Below are 17,799 nucleotides of genomic sequence, written 5' to 3' on the forward strand. Positions count from 1 at the left end.
GGGGAGGGGGGGTGATGGGCATGGAGGAGGGAACTTGTGGGGATGAGCACTGGGTGTTATATGGAAACCAACTTGACAAACTATTAAAAAAAAAAAAGATGGAGCAACAGGAATTTCCATTCACTGCGGATGGGAGTGCAAAATGGTGCAGATAGCTTAGAAGTTCTTGCCAAAAGTAAACAGTTTAATCATAAGATCTAGCAATCAGGGGTGCCTGGGTGGCTCAGTATGCTAAGCATCCGAGTCTTGGTTTCTGCTCAGATCATGATCTTATAGTTTGTGAGATCAAGCCCCAAGTTGGGCTCTGCACAGGGCCTGCTTGGGATACATTTTCTTTCTCTCTCTATCTCTCTCTCTCTCAATAAATAAATAAGACCTAGAAGTCATACTTTGTGGTGTCTTCCCAGTTGAGTTGAAATCTTAGGTCCTCACAAAAACTAGTGTGTGGATATTTATAGCAACTTTATTCATAATTGCAAAACCTTGGAAGCAACCAAGGTGTCCTTCAACAAGTGAATACACTTCAGTACACCTGCATGATGGAATATTATTCAGTGCTAAAAAGAAATGCACTGCCAAGCTACCAAAAGAATGGAGGAAGCTTTTACACATTAAGCCAAGCTTAAATGTGTGTTGCTAAGTAAAGTATCCAACCTGGAAAGGCTATATACTGCATGATCCTAAATGATGACATTCTGAAAACAGCAAAACTATGGACACAGTAGAAAGATCACTGGTTACCAAGGGTTTATAGGCAGAGAGAGGGGGATAATAGGTAGAGCACAGGAGATTTTTATAGTAGTGAAATTATTATTCTGATGGTACTGTAATACCGTCATTATACATTTTTCAAAACCCATACAATGTAAAGCAGAACAAATGAACCCTGACATAAACTATGGACTTTAGTTTTTAAAAATGTATTGATACCAGGAGCGCCTGGGTGGCTTAGTCGGTTAAGCGTCCGACTTTCGCTTNTCTGTATTTTCTGCTCCATCTTGCTGTCAACTGAAACTGCTCTTAATCTATTAATTTTTTTAAATAAAAGGAATTAGCTATCAAGTCAAACAGAGACACGAAATAGTCTTAAATGCGCATGGCTAGGTGAAAGAAGCCAGTTGAAAGGCTATATACTAAATGTTTCTCTGTGACATTCTGGAAAAGGTAGAATTTAGGAATGATAAATAGATCAGGATTACTGCTACTTCAGGGTGCGGTGAGGATTAAATATGAGAAGCAAAGGGGCGCCTGGGTGGCTCAGTCGGTTAAGCATCCGACTTCGGCTCAGGTCATGATCTCGCGGTTCGTGGGTTCGAGCCCCGCGTCGGGCTCTGTGCTGACTGCCAGCTCAGAGCCTGGAGCCTGTTTCAGATTCTGTGCCTCCCTCTCTCTCTGACCCTCCCCTGCTCATGCTGTCTCTCTCTCTCAAAAATAAATAAAACATTAAAAAAAATTTTTTTTCAAAATATGAGAAGCAAAGGGGATTTGGGGCATCAATGAAACTATTTTGTATGATAATGTAATGGTGGATACCCCATGCTATGAATTTGTCAGAACCCATGGAACTTTACAGTAGAAAGAAGGACCTTCATGTCTGCCGTGAATTAGCTGAGTCACAGTGCTTGCTGCCTTTTGTAACACTGCTTCTATGGGCAAGCACATTGTAAATAAAACAGCTAACTTAGAAATGAAATTTGGGGACATAATGTACTTTTAAGTTGGAGTCAGTGTTTACTTGCATTTTTCACTGAGTATTGGAGTTAACGTAGCAGCATAAACATGCTGCACTCCAAAGAAATCTTGATAATAATAATAATAATAAGGAAGCCACACTGTAAAGATTCAAGTTGCTCCATCTGTTTCTAGATGCCTATATAAAGGCAATCACATGCTCGGTTCAGTTTTTTGGTTTTTGGGGGTTTTTTCCCCTCCTTTTTGAGGCTTGTACGCATGAGGGAAGTGTTTTTATGCATCTTGTTTGCAGTGGGATTATCCCGTGGCCTGAAAACATTTGAACACCGTACTGAGCCAGGACACCTAAATGTCACAGACTTCTCTTCCACTGTGTTCTCCACCACCACCATGTGTGTGAACATGTGCAACACGCATACATGCGCAAGCGCGCACACACACACACACACACACACACACACACACATTGCTTGCTTCACATCCACTGTCTATATTCAGTTCTTTCAATCTGCTAAGAGCCCTCAGACTCTTCAAATGCCCTCTGAGTATTCTTCCATGCTATTCCACTTGTTAGGATTTCTTTTCCTCCTCTGCCTGTAGGCCGGTCCTTGTGGCTAATCCTTATCTGCTGCTCAAGAGCTCAAGAATCGGCTCGCTTGATGCTAACCCTTCCTCACAAGTGTCCTCAACATCCTCAGGCTGCCTCAGAGATGCTTTCGTCTCACGGTACCGCACTGCAGTGACCGGTTTCCTTCCACATGTCCTCTTCGCTCTGTGGGGGCATCTTCAAAGTCAGGGCTGCTCGGTGCCTGGTCTTTCCTATGTACTAAATGAGCACATGACCCAGTGATGCTGCAGCATGAGAGGCGTGGGTAAAGGGGATGGAAAACCTTCAAAGTGCTCCTGGAATGAAGGCACAGGAAGTGTAAGAAGAAAAAAGCCAACAGGGACCCAATAAATCTGCTTGAGATAGTCCGTTAAATTTCTACACCCTTTTCAGAAAAAAAAAAAAAAAAAAAGGTTTCATTACATGGGTAAAAGCATAAGTTGCCAGAATGGCTGGGCCCAGATCCCATTTAATTCCCTGGGAATAGAGTGTTAAATTTTCTTGTAGGAAAAAGAAGGGGCAGTCTTATCCGCTGGTCATATTTATGGGTAGTTTTTCGTGGGGATGTTCTTAGGACTTATTATTTATTTATCATTTGCTTCTTATAAGCAAGCAATTCCCACCCTAACCAGGCATCAACAGCCTGGTGGTTGGTGGCTGAAGATGGGGTCACATCTACAAGACTGAGAAGGAAATGGACTTTTTCTGTTTACCTGTAAGGCCGCCTGGACATTTGCTACCATTGGGGGTGGCCGTACCTGGAGCGTAGGGATCAGTAAACCAGGCAGCGGAGTCTGAGCTTGCTATACTTGTGGCGCTCACAAAAGACTCCTCTTTCACAACCACCTGTAGTAAGTGATGAGTAAAGTAACAGAACCTCACCGGGAAAGCCAGTTGCAATTACCAGGGAGAAGAAGGGGGTCCCTTGGCCGCAGGAGATTCTGCTTCGGGAGGGCAGAGTTGACAGTCATCGTGGATTTGCAGGTTGGATTTGCAGGTTCGGTCTGTTTGGCATTGTTTTCTCAGCGCGAGCTCCTTGGTGGTTTCCAGGATGCAGAAATCAATCCCTCACATTAAATCGGCCCTTTGTGGCCTGGGTCAGACACCTGTCATGCGGAGGTTTACTTTTTAGTGCACGGTATTGTCATGCAAATTCTTCAGCACACTGCTGCTTACCATTTCAGATTGTTCCCCTTTGGTCAAACAAACCAAAACACTGTAAGATTGGGGCTGGGGGTGTGGGGCAGGAATCAAGATTTCTCCCACATTCTGCTACATTCTCCAGTGATCTTTTTAAAAATATTTATTTTATTTTTGAGAGAGAGATTGTGTGAGCACGGCAGGGGCAGAGAGAAAGCGAGAGAGAATCGCAAGCAGGCACTGTCAGCTAGAGCCCGATGGATGTGGGGCTCAAACTTACGAACAGTGAGATCATAACCTGAGCCGAAATCAAACGTCAGACACTTAACTGACTGAGCCACCCAGGCGCCCCTCCAGTGATTTTTTTTCAATCGCTTTAGAGTGAATAGAAAATATTGTTTTAAGATTTTATTTTTAAGTAATCTCTACACCCAACATGGGACTCGAACTTACAACCCCGGGATCAAGAGTCACATGCTGTACTGACTGAGCCAGCCAGGCACCCCTGGAAAGTNCTGCAACTGGTCAAGTGTCTTTGTGCCTAAATTTGGTCAAGCTGTGTTTCTAGTTTAGTCCCTAACCAGGATCTTTAAGGGGAAAACCTATGGAGTTCATTTGTTCTTTGTTTGTTTGTTTGTTTTGTCTTGTTTAAATCTTCTCCTGATACAGTGTTTGGTGTGGAATAAAAACTCAAAAGGAAAACATAAGAAAGAAAAAGAAAAGCAGACAGAGTACTGTCCCTGGCCGCCTCTATCTTGAGTGAATATTCATGGTAAAGTGATAGGCTGAATATCGTTAATAATCTGGGGCACGTGAGAGGCTCAGCGGGTTAAGTGTAGGACTTCAGCTCAGGTCATGATCTTGTAGGTGGTAAGTTCAAACCCTACATCAGGCTCTCTGCTCTCAGCTTAGAGCCCACTTGGGATCCTGTTTCCCTCTTTCTCTGTCCCTCCGCCATTCTCTCTCTCTCTCAAAAATAAACATTTTTTAAAATGCTTTAAAAAATACCACTAATAATCTGAGCAAAACAATAGCTTCTAAATGGAAATAGGAAGTTCAGCCTTACAAAGGAAGGTCAGACTTACATCCTATACTCTTTTAGCAAGTTTTCACACAAGATAAGAGAAATCTACAGGATAGGTTTCACAGAGACAGGGGAGGCAATTGATACAAAGATGAAGCATCCAGATAAAAAAAAAAAAAAACTAACATTAGGTTGAGAATATTCAATACATGCTTTGTTCTAGTTTAGTTTTTGTTTTGTGTAATGTATTTTTGGCATTACTAACTTTGGAGGTACATTACTATAACTGCTCTAGTTTTAGAATTTCTTTTATACTGAGGTAGCTGGCTGACTCAGTAGAGCATGTAACTCTTGATCTTGGGGCTATGGGTTTGAGCCTCACATTGGGCATAGAGATTAGGTATAGAGATTACTAAAATATGAAATATTAAAAGAATCACTTTATAAAAACTGGGGGGAGGGAGGCACCTGGCTGGCTCAATGAGTAGAGAATGTGAGTCTTGATCTCAGGGTTTTGGGTGCAAGCCCCATGTGGGGTGTAGAGATTACTTAAATAAAATGAGAGAAAAAATTGCTTATACTGAATAGAAGGAAGTATGCCACCCTAAATTGTACCTCTTTGTCATAGTGGTTATTTTGAGATGGTTATTCAAGAAATAGCAGACATTCAGTGGCTATTCGTGGACTTTCCATCCTAGAACCCTGGCCCAATTTGTTGACAACCTCTCAGAGAAGGCCCTGGCACTGGTAAATGCTGCTATGACTTATTCAGAGCCTCTATTGGCCACATTTTGGCACTATGGCCAGCTTGAGCTTGCTCCTCTAACCCTAACTCTAATCCTCAGATCCCTAGAGCTATCTAGAATTTGAAAAAAAGTACTGAAGAGTGCTCAAACTGGTAGTTTGAAACAGCTCACAGTTGAAAAAGTTCTGCTGAATGGTTTGGTGGCCACCAAGGTGTGGATATAGTTTTATGTTAGTAACATCATAGGCAAACATGGCATCATTGACTATCATGTTTGAAGACCAGTTTTTAACATCTATTTATATTTTGTTTATTATCTGAGTGTTCTTGGATCACATGTGCTCAGGCTGGTATTTGAATAAAATGAGCTAATGTATCCAAAAAAATTAGCAGACACAGTAGCAGCTCTGAAAATGGAGTAGAAATTACCTTTTATAAGACAAATTTGTATTTATAAAGAAAAATCTCTGTAAGAGTAGCTCCCTGGCTATACCAGGAAGAAGAGAATGACTCAAACTCTAGAAAAATCTTACCAGTGGAGAAGACAGGGCCTTAAATTGTTATGTAGATAACAACCATACCCTTGTTTACTGTGATTTGCCTGATAACTTCCCTTAACTGGCTTCCCACCCCAACATCTTTTGTCTTTAGCTGAAGATGATATTTAAGGTGGTGACCTTGGCCATTTGGGGGAGTTACTCAGTTTTCCTGGCTCTCTCCCGTGTATATAGGAGGTAAACTTTTGGGGTTTTTTTCCCCTCTTAATCCATCTTTTATTTTAGGGGAGTGTTAGCCAAGAACCTAGAAGTGTAAGGGGAAAATTAATCTTCTTCCCCAACAATAGATTACTCAAGTTGCTACTCACAACTACATATTGGCTCAGCACAGAGAAATAATTGTGGTTTAGACGAACAACAGTTGATTGAAGCTCCAGAGTCTTGTGCTTTTCTTATAAGGATTTATTAAAGGAATTTCAAAACTATTCTTCTTAGACAGTTGGGACTGAATGAGATATCGAAAAGACTAAGGAAGTATATGTAGTGGCTCAGTTCAAGTAGAAAAGACAATAAGAAATTATGACAAAATGCTGCCATGGGAATAGAGGAGAATATGTGAAGTATAAATAATTTTTAGGGCTTACCCTAGCATGAAATCCTTTTTATTATGTTAAAAAGCACATAAAAGGGGTGCCTGGGTGGCTCAGTTAAGCATCCGACTTGATATCAGCTCAGGTTGTGATCTCTCAATCAATCTTAACCATTTTAAGTGTATAGTACAGTAGTGTTAACTGTAAGTACATTGCTGTGTAACAGATCTCTAGAAAATTTTCATCTTGCAAAACTGAAATTCCGTACTCTTTGAAAGGCAGCTCCCCTTTTCTCTATCCCTGTAGCTCCTGGCAACTACCTTTCCACTTTCTATTTCTAAGAGATTGACTAATTTAGATACCACCTTTAAGTCACATCATGCACTAATTGTCCTTTTGTGACTAGCTTATTTCACTTAACATAATGTCTTTAAGGTTTATCCCTACTGTAACACGAAACAGGATTTTCACCTTTTTTGAAGAGTGAATACGCTTCATTGTGTATATACCACATTTCCTTTATCCATTCATTTGTCGTGGATATTTAACTTGCTTGCACCTCATGGCAGTTGAGAATAACGCTGTAGTGAATATGAGTATGCACATATCTCCTGGAGACCCTATTTTCAATTCTTTTAAATATATACCTAGAAGTGGGATTTCCAGATCATATAATAATTCTGTTTTTAATTATTTGAGGGGCCTCCATACTGTTTTCCCTAGCAGCTGTCCCATTTTGCATTCCCACCAGAAAAACCACAAGTAATAAAACATTAAATAACGCAATATGACAATGCACACTTTTGCAGAAGTTCTTACTTTACAGGAGGAAGAATGTTTATCTTCAAGTTGATTTAAGCCTTGGGGCACCTAGGTGGCTCAGTCAGTTGAGTGTCCAACTCTTGTTTTTGGTTCATGTTATGATCTCATGAGTTCGAGCCTCACATCGGGCTTTGAGCTGACAGTATGGAGCCTGCTTGGGATTCTCTCTCTCTTTCTCTCTCCCCCCCTCTCTTGCTCCTCACTGCTTTCACTCACACACACTCTCTCTCTCAAAATAAATTAATAAACTTAAAAAAAAACTCTGATAAGAATACCATTCAAAAAGAAATGGATCCCCACTAGCTTCTGCATAGGATTATAATTGTGCCTCTGAAGTAATCCTGGATGCACATTAGGAAAGCCTGGATTAAAGTGTATTAACAAAACCTAGATCTGTTAGTTAAAGGAAACCTCCATGCATGCTCCAAGTGTCATTTTACGTACCCAATCAGATGTAGAGATTTATGACAAATTAGCTCCCCCCAGGGAGGTCATGTTAGGGTTCTAGAATACCAGCAAACCCTACAGACTGATTCCATCCACCCCTCGCTAGTACCTCATTCACCTTTCCCATGGTGCACAATTTGGGGAATATCTTCCAGCACCTTCCAACCTGTGGAGTATCTCTTCTGACAGTCAAGGTTCAACTTTGCTATATTCTCCTTATTGCATGTAATATGAACAATTTCTAAGACAGATTATGTCAAATTGTCTTCAGCTACCTATTTTTTCTATATTACTTATTTTGTGTTCTCTTTTTGTGTCGTTTTTGCAGTCAACACTTTCCTATCAGAGAGAAGACTGAGGGGCATTGTCCAGATATTTTCATTAGCTACAACTTTTGTTCTAAAATTCCAGGAGTAAAGGGGCACTTGGGTCGATCAGTCATTGAAGCATCTGCCTCTTGATTTCGGCTTATGTCATGATCTCACGGTCGTGAGACAGAGCCCCTGTCAGGCTCTGTGCTGACAGTGCAGAACCTGCTTGGGAGTCTCTCTCTCCCTCTCTCTCTTTGCCCCTCCCCCCACTTGTGCTTGCCCATGTGGTTTCTCTCTGTCCCTTTCTCAAATACATAAATGTTAAAAAAAAAAAAAAAAATCCAGGAGAAAGAAAATACCTCAGCAATGTTTCAGAAAAGCCAATAAAAACTAGTTTTGGGTCCGAGCATTAAAAAACAATATTATGCTTCTTGTTTAAAAATTTATGACTTTCTAGATTATCACTCACCAAGGACTTAACTGATTCACAAGCTGGTGGCCTCCAAATTAACCCTCCCTGCCTACAGCTTCTTCCCTTCCAATCCTTTAAATTAAATTACATCAAGTAATAATTGTTGCTAAGAGTAAAAGAATAAAAAATTAAAGCAGGTTCCCTAAAGCACAATTTATAATAAACACAGCATATATGAGAAAGCAAATTTAAATGAAAGGTACAAATGCAAGAGAAAAAAATCAGCAGTACAGCAAAATTTGAGTAGAACTTCAGATGTTATTATTCACTACTGCCACTGTCAGGGCTCATTAGTTCCAGAGAAAAGTAAGAATATGCATGAGGATAACTGAAGTTGGTCAGTTCCTCATAATGCTTCCTATTTCTTCAGCAAATATTGCCATTTCACTCCACTTAAATGAATAATGCTTTCTATTGGTCCTTGAAAAACTTCCTCTGTGCATTGAATGTCACTTAATTTGCCTTCATTATCTTCTGTGAAATACTTACATGGGTATTTCTTATTAGTTTCAATATTACTGGGTAGGACTATCACTAAGTAACTTGTTTCCAGATTATGTCAAAACCCTAAGAGTATTCCAACCTTTGCCTTCCTGAAATAATCACTTGGCCATACAGAAAAACAAAACTATAATTGTGGCTATGTCTACATGATAGCAAAACAACAGATTGATTTCGCTGGAAAAACTGTATGCACATTTCTGGAGCTATATATTCAAACAAGTATGAACTGACAGATTTCTCAGATTTTCATTTTAATTTGGGTGTTGTGAAGATACAGCTGAGGTGTGACAAAGCCCAAGATCATAACTGAAATTCAGAGCAGTCAGTTTTAGAAATAATCCATACTTATTGTATTTTTTGACACGTCCTTATTAACAAAATTTGTTTCCTATCAATCATGTCTGTCCTTTTAAGGGCCATCACGGTCAGGCCTTTCCTCTGCCTAAGGTACAACAGAGTGTGACATGCCACTAATTTCTTTAGATGTAATACTTTCAGAGGTGATGTACGGAGTATAATGAGGCTCTTTGTTCGGTGTCATGGTGATAGCTTGGCTCTCTTCAATTGTACCTAAATCTAAACTAGGGAGAGTGTGTGTGATACAGTGAAAAGAGACCCCGGCTTGGGTGACAAAAGAAGTTGTCTTTGTCCCAGCTCTGCCATAGCTTAACGTAGGACCTTGGAACCATCACCTGTAGCCCCTTTCAGCCTCTGCTCCCTCAACATCACAAGGAGGGAGACAGGGAGGAAGAGGGGGAAGAATGGGTGGGAGTAAATGAATGGGGGGAGAAGAAAGAAGTGGGCCAAGCGAAGAGAAGGGAAGGAAATAAAGAAATAATAATGGCAAGAGGAAGGAAACAATAAGGAACAAAGGGACCCAATTTTAGAAACACGAGTGTTCTCACATCTGCCCCAAGAATTCATATCTCATCTCCTGGCCTCATTCTGCTCTTCCATTTAAACCTACACACATTCCTTGTGTTCATTCTTTCAACAAACATGCATTAAATCTCTACCATTCATAAATGTTATGCTTTGTGCTGGGAATCCCACAATAAATAGCACATCATGCCTCCACTCAAAGTTTTCAGAGTGCTGTTAGGATAATATATTAAAAAAAAAACAAACAATTACATCACTGTCATTTCAGTGAATAAAATCAGTCACAGTGAGGATGATGTTTTTTCCATAAAATGTTTTTTGTTCTGTTTTCTGTTCTGTTTTGTTTCTTTTCTGTGCTCTTCAGGTGTCATGTCTCTCGCGTTTTCTGACAACCCCACTATTTTTAGGCTTTCCTGGATCTGAAGCAGACAGCAAAACAAATCAGGAGCTAGGCTGTTCTTGACTGAAATAGAATTTCCTTAGTGTCTTTCCAGGAACAANCCTGAGTGGTCCATTTCTCCTAAAGATTCCCATCTGTTTTGTCTGGTGGACCAGGCCATGGAGCTCACTACAGAGATCCATGCACTCTTGTCTTCCTACTGCCAGGATCCACACAAGAAGCCAAGAACTGATGGTCTGGGCCAATACCTAGGTACATCCTACTGCTAGGTCTAGTGTGATACATCTATCCCCTGTTTTTCCTACAAAGTAATTAAATTGGAAATGAATTCTCTAGGTCATCAGAGCTTTTAAGGTCCAAATATGCTTGCCATCTGTGTCGCCTGAAAGTTATTGAACGGCATATTGTGCTTGGCAGGCACTCTCTTTTCTCCAAACAGGTATTTCTCAATCAACAAATGTGGTACTTTCAAACTCAGCACTTAGTAAGCAACACAGCTCATTTTGTAGGTTTGGAAGGAAGTTGGTATTTGTGTGGACAGGCTCAGAAATACTTTTGGAAACATTTTTACGTGCCGTCCTGCCAAATCCCCTAGTAGACATTTATGCTCACTTCCTGCCCATTGCCAGGCTATGTTTCAAAGGCAAGACCAGGACACAGTTTGCAGCCTCCAAAGGAAGGAGGGTTCAACTATTAGAAAGCAAACACTTGGGTAAATAAGCCCTATGACCTAAATTGACTTGGTCATGCACATTTATTATTTTTGGTAGGTAGACAATAAGAGCAGTCAAAGAATTTGAGAAGACCAGGGTCCCAAAACCTCACTTTCAGGTTATAATAAATACCAGCTTTGGACCAAATTCTAACATATTTCCATTTATTAATTATACATTATTAAGTATCCATACAGCAATTCAGGCAGCTTGGGAGTGGCATCCGATGATAACATTTTTTAAAAATATTTATTGAGAGAGAGCAGGGGAGGGGCAGAGAGAGAATTCTAAGCAGGCTCAGCACTGTCAGCACAGAACCTGATATGGGGCTCGATCTCACGAGCCATGAGATCGTGACCTGAGCTGAAATCAAGAGTCAGCCGCTTAACCGACTGAGCCACCCAGGCATCCCAATAATTACATCTTTAATAAGTGTTCTACATGATCCTGAAGCATACAGAGATGTAAAAACCATTGCCTCAAGCTGTGTATACATTAGAACTGATGCCTGTATCAGCTGCCTCCCATTCGGTGTTTGGGAGCTAGAAGAGATCAAGAAAAAGCTGCTGGAAGGCTGCCCAGGGAAAACAACATTTGAGGTGGATTGGATGTGCTTTGCACATGCCCTTCAGCTTTGTTTATTTTGTAAAGCATAGAAATTATCTGTGTATAATTACATACAGAGGCGTGGAACCTAATAAAGGCCTGGCGAATCTGCATGCTTGCTATGGGAGAGTCATATGTATTTTGCAAAAGCCCTACGGTCGATTCTAATGGACAGCCATGTTTGTGAATTGTTGATACTGAGCTAGCTGGAAGCTACTTTCTATTTCTCCAACCCAAGTTTCCAGCGACAGAAAAACACTACACTCTTCTGTACTCAAAATTGCTATTAATTAGCACTGTGATCTCAGACATGTCCCTTAACATACGAGAACTTCGGTTTTCTCACAAGAAGGCACTTTAAATATAAGCTAATACAGACAACCTGATAAAATGGTATACCAAGCTCAGCCATCCAATTAGCCGTAAGTCATTTTCATGAATATGGCAGGAAGTAATATTTTGATAATAACCAAGTCTTTTCTTTTTCCCATTATTTTTGATGATCTTGTGCCCTCCATCCATTGGGTTAGTGGTATACCTGGAGTCAGGAGAGGATTAACTCAGCAGAGAGTAAATAAATGAGTTCCTGAGTGAACTTTTTAAAACTTCTAGACACACGTAAGTTGCAAAAACCTGGCTTCCAGCAAACTCAACCTTGAAGAATGCAAACCTAGAGTTGATGTCCTACACATTGAACTCAGAAGATGGCCGGAAGATGTGAGAACAGTTTCCTGCCTCTGGGCATATAAAGAATGCATATATTTGCTTTAGGGAAAGCAAAATATTTGGCAGAAGTGATCAAGGGAGTTAAGTTGTAGATTAAATATCCCAAGATCACGTTCTAGGGTTTAGTGTGGAACAGAAATCTAGACAGGGTTAGTGGGACTCAAACAAAGGATTAGTGAAAGTCCCCGGGAAAAGTCCCAAAGCCATTTCAACATCTGAAATCTGGAGTAGCCAGTTGTCAGTACCTGTCCCTCAATGTGATTGGTGGCAGAGCATCTAAAAGTAGCCAATTCCTTCAGAGGGATCTAGAAAAGGCTAAGAACGGGCTGGAGACTCAAAAGAGCCCTCAAAAAGACAGGCAGATCAAGACACCCATTGGTTTGCAATAAACTGGGCATCACAGAGTGGAGAGGACATGGGCATTTGAGCCACAGAAGCACTGTGTAGATGTCAATCAATAAAATCAATTAATATCATACATATTAGGGGCACCTGACTGGCTCATTCAGTAGAAAATGCAACTCTTGCTCTCAGGGTCATGAGTTTGAGCCCCACAGTGGGCATAGAGGTTACTTAAAACAATGTTTTTAATTAAAAAAAAGATACATGTCAGTCAAAGCCAGCATAAGTTCAATTCCAGTTTTAAATTCTACATTATCAATCTATCTCAGCCATCCGTCCATCCATCCATTCCCAATGTCAGTTATATGTAAATCCTCCTGGAACAGGGCAAATAGAAGTGTTTTTGAGGGNATATGTGACAGGTTAATAGGAAAAAAAGCCAAAACTTTATTACATATGCATGAAGGCCCCAAAATAAAATTGAGACCTGAAGAAATGACCCAGGCAGGTTTTATACATTCTAGACAAAGGGACCATAAATTTGTGAGGAATTGACAGCATAAAGAAGACAGTTGTTTGGAAAATTTAATTAGTAAAGGAATTAATTGTAAGTGGAATTTGGGCTGAAGTAGTAGATTAGTAAAGAGGTAACACGGTTTGTTTTTGTAGCTTTCTCAACTTTAAAGTCCCTGTCGCTGATGATAAGGTTGGTTGTTTTTACTTCTTAGCAAAGGGAGAGTGCCATTCAAATGGAAGATTTGTTCCCTGCTTTCAAGGGGACCTAGGAGTGGCTGAGTGTCCCTGCACTGGTTATTTCCTGGGTAGCTTCAATTCAAAAGAATCAGCATGCCATTGTTTTATGTTTTGGAGTGGCCTGCCCTGGACCCCTATAGAAGGAAAAGAATGACAGGAGATTCCTGAATTAGGAGAGTGCTACTTTAAAATATTGGATTTCAAATCAGAACTTACTCAATGTACCTTCAATCTGGAAGATTAAAGTTTCCACCACTGTGCTGAAATGAAAATTCAAGATCAAGATGTAGTTGAGTTACAGAGGCAAAACGNACAATTTTGCTTTCCTGGTTAGAGACAAGCTATTTACTTATTATCCAATATCTCTACCCTTTGATGGATGTGGTAATTAAGTCTCCCTCCAGAATTTAGCCCCCTAACATAGTGACTATCTAACACAAAACTGCTCATGGTTGGTGGATAGCAGATTACATCCATAGCACCCACTATAATCTGATTTAGGCCAATGTGGTCTTGCATAATCCTTTTTTTAAATGTTTTATTTATTTTTGAGAGTACAAGCCAGGGGAGGGTCAGAGAAAGGGGAACAAAGGATCTGAAGCGGGCTCTGCACTTACAGCACAGAGCCCGATTCATGGCTTGAACTCACCAACCAAGAGATCGTGACCTGAGCCGAAGTCAGATGCTCGAATGACAGAGCCACCCAGGTGCCCCACATAATTCTTATTTTGGTAAATAATACTGCCCAGAAATTGGAAGTGAGTAAGGGTAGTCACTTCTCTCTGAACTTTTCTGTCAGAATAAATTAAATCTTAGAACAAATGCTGGTGCATATACAGACATAGATTAAGCAAACACTGATTACAAAGACATGAAACAGTTCATATAACCTGTCCTGTGGGGCCGTGAAGTCCAGATTTCTGTCTTTTTACGGGGAGCTACCTCCTTGCACTAGAGTCACTCTACATAGATCCAAAACTAATACAGAGTCTGGAATCTGCAAACATTATAGTAATTGCCACCAAATATCCTCTCAAGCTAGTGGTTTTCAACCTGGGCTGCATGTTGGAATTACCTAAAAAGCTTTTAAAATCTTTTTCTTTATTTTTAGTTTATGTATTTTAAGAGAGAGAGAGAGCGCGCACAAGTTGGGGGGGGGGAGGTGTGTGTGCAGAGAGAGAGAGGAAGAGAGAGAGAGGCTCCCAAGCAGGCTCCACACTGTCAGCACAGAGACGGATTTGGGCCTCAAACTCACGAACCACGCGATCATGACCTGAGCCGAAATCAAGTCAGACGCTCAACCGACTGAGCCACCTAGGTGCCCCTCAACAAAGAAATTTTAATCCTGGTAACAGTAGTGCTCAGCCGTAATTTATAATAAGAAATATATGTATTTGGTCTTCTTCCCATTTTTCTTGAAGTATCTTTTTAAGTTTATTTGTTTATTTTGAGAGAGAGAGCGTCCACACAGGGGAGGAGCAGAGAGAGAGAGAGAGAGAGAGAGAGAGAGAGAGAGAGAGAGAGAGAGACTCCCAAGCAGGCTCCATGGTGTCAGCACAGAGCCCGATAGTGGGCTTGCTCTCAGGAACCATGAAACCTTAACCTGCGCTGGAATCAAGACTTGGACCTTAACCGGCTGAGCCACCCAGGCACCCCTCTCCCAATTCTAGCACAGGGATCCTAAAACCCTTGGAATTTCCTAAGTGGTGAGAGCCCAAAATGTGTCTTTCATTATGTTAATGAGGCATCGTTTGGAAAGTACCTAAGGATGGGCCACGGGAACCAGCCACATATTAGAGGGTTGGAACTTTTACTCCCACTCACCTTTCTCCTCACTGACCTCCAGAGAGGGAAGAAGGGCTGGAGGTTGAATCCCACACCAATGGCCAATGATTGAATCAATTGCGTATACAATGCAGCCTCCACAAAAACCCGAAAGCACACGATTCTGAGGGCTTCCAGGTTTGTAACGTATGGAAATTCTGAGAGAGTGGCAGCCATGGAGAGTCTGCGCCCTTCCCACGTACCTGGCCCCGTGCATCTCTTCCGTGCGCCTGTTTCTGGGTTCTATCCTTTTATGATAAACTGGTGATCTAGTAAGTAAAATGTTTCTCTGAGTTCTGTGAGCCGCGCTGGCAAATTAAATGAGCTCAAGGAGGTTGTGGGAACCTCCAGTCTAAAGCTGGTCAGACAGAATTCTAGGTGACCACCTTTACTTGCACCTGACACCTGAACTGGATGAAGAGGGGGCCAGAACTTATAGGACTTGAACCCTTTAACCCTTGGGATTTGCTGTTCTCTCCAGGTAGATTAGTGTCAGACTTGTAAATTGTAGGACAGTCCACTGATGTCTGAGGATCGCTCGCTGATGGGGAGAACCTCCCAACCAGACACACACCCACCACATATTGAATTGGTGACCAGAACCTTTAATTCCCCACCCAGCAACTAATTTGGCTTCTTAGCTCAGGTGTGGACTCCTACTTCCTAGAAAGCCCAAATTGTCAGACACACTTATATCCTGCGCTGGAATCACCTTTTGCTTTCTCAGAAGAGGTTTATCACTTGCAGGAGCTGCTCAGAGTTCGCATTCATGTTTTTCCATAGTCATCCATAACTGTTTCCCCTTATGCTGACATTCCTGTGTCAGCCCAGGGCATGTGATGGATTATGCAATACTCTTAGACTCAGTCTCCCGGTCTCATTACAATCCACTGTTTGCAAGTCAGCAATGACTTCTAAGAGTCCATCTCCTTTCTCTCACAAGGTCAGAGGCTTGGCTGCAAGCTGACTTAACCCCCTCTCCATCCAGGGTTAGTGTTAGTCCTTGAGGCAGATCACACTGCACAAAAATTCTTTGGAAACTCAGACTAGGCCCCACTTAGCATGCTACAATTACTGAAGCTATATAATCTTTTTTTACAAAGATGTAATTTGTGTTACATTTTAGCAAACTGTACTCTCCATTTTGCAATTTGCTGAGGAAAGGAAACAAACACTTGTGGTAAACTAGCCACTTGTGGATTTCTCTCAGTATTATTTAGTAAGGAAGTGCTGAAATTTCACCTTCATCATCTTTTTTCCACCTGAGTTACTTTTACTGTGAATGGTGGGAAGGGGGGGAAGATTTGCCATCTGAAAATATGTGTCTTTGGCATAAGGATTATTTTAGGCTGATTATTTTTTAGAAACAAAGGAAAAGCTCTAAAACCTGAGAAGCTATCCTTTTGTAAAATAAATTTACATATATAAGGGAAATCTCCTTTTATAATAGTGTCTCCTTCTCTATTCTAGAAAGAGGAGAATGACTAAGTCCCTAGAAACTCTTATCAGTGGAGAAGGCATGGACTTGAATCTGCATAACAACCTTACCCTTGATTAATGTGCTTTCCTGATAACCTCCCATAACTGGCTCCATACCCCCCAACCAACATTTTTGTCTCGAATTGGAGATAGTATTTAAGATGATGGCTTGGGTCCTTTGGAAGAGTTACTCAGTTTTCCTGGGTTTCTCCCATGTATCTAGGAGGCATACATGTTTTTAAGGTTCTCTTTGTTCTTCTCCTGTTAATCTGTCTTTTATTACAGGTGTGTCTCAGCCAAGAACCTAGAAGGGTAGAGAGAAAATCATTTTCCTCCCATATAGTAGAATACTTTATATTGCCATATTAGGCTTTGTCTTTTGTCCACAGCCACTTTCTGCACACAATGGCCTCTGTGGCGTTACCTCTGATTTGGTCATCAATCCCATGATAACACGATGATGTCTGCCCCTTGATGCCAGATCTACAAAGGGCATACATTATCTTCCTCATCTAAAACACGGAGTCCCTTCAGATCTATTGAGTCTTCCTCACACTATCACCACACATCTTTCAGGTTCACCGGAAATCTTCTGTGGTTCAATACATGTAGCATTCTCAGAAAGCCACCCTGGGCAGCAAGAAACTTGGGAATGCGAGCAACTTGGGACAGTCTCAGAATTTCTCCACGATTACACTTGGCTTATGACCTTTCTTAGTGTGAGGCTGTAAGCCATTGGCATGTTGGTCTCTTGAAATGTCAGGTAGGAAGTGGGGAGGAAGTCATGTCTGTGATCCTGGCTCATGGTAAATAAAGAATTCTTTGGCTCCACCGAACAGCATTCCTTTTTGGGCCTACACCAATGACCCTCTTTCTCTCTCCCAGTTTTCCTCTTCTCTTCTAAGAGGCTATATTCCTTGGGGTAGGAATGACCAACTCTTTCATCATTATGGATTCCTTCAAATCTGTTCAGGACTTCAAGGTTTACCTCTCACTGTTCAGAGAAGAGATTTTTGGAACATAAGGAAGAACTTTCTTCTTTCAAATCTTAGGGTAAATAAAAATCAAAAATAGGGAAAAAATAATTCTCCATGGTATAAAAAAGGAAAGAAAGTTTCCCATTGCTTTTCTTAAGAGTATTTGCTTTAAAAAAAACTTGCAGTTGTTTACGTTTTCTGTTCTTTGAGATGTATGTAAAGCTCTTAAAAGGCTAAGTAAGCTTC

General features: G+C 41.0%; 1 pseudogene; it reads left to right on the forward strand.

Moving 5' to 3' along the window:
- The first annotated feature begins 2,292 nt into the window (after positions 1–2,292).
- Positions 2,293–5,486, forward strand: LOC144232245 (ATP synthase F(0) complex subunit g, mitochondrial pseudogene; annotated as a pseudogene).
- The last annotated feature ends 12,313 nt before the right edge of the window (positions 5,487–17,799 follow it).

The sequence above is a fragment of the Crocuta crocuta genome, unplaced genomic scaffold (genome assembly GCF_008692635.1).
Source record: "Crocuta crocuta isolate KB4526 unplaced genomic scaffold, BGI_CrCroc_1.0 scaffold301, whole genome shotgun sequence".
Taxonomy (NCBI): Eukaryota; Metazoa; Chordata; class Mammalia; order Carnivora; family Hyaenidae; genus Crocuta; species Crocuta crocuta.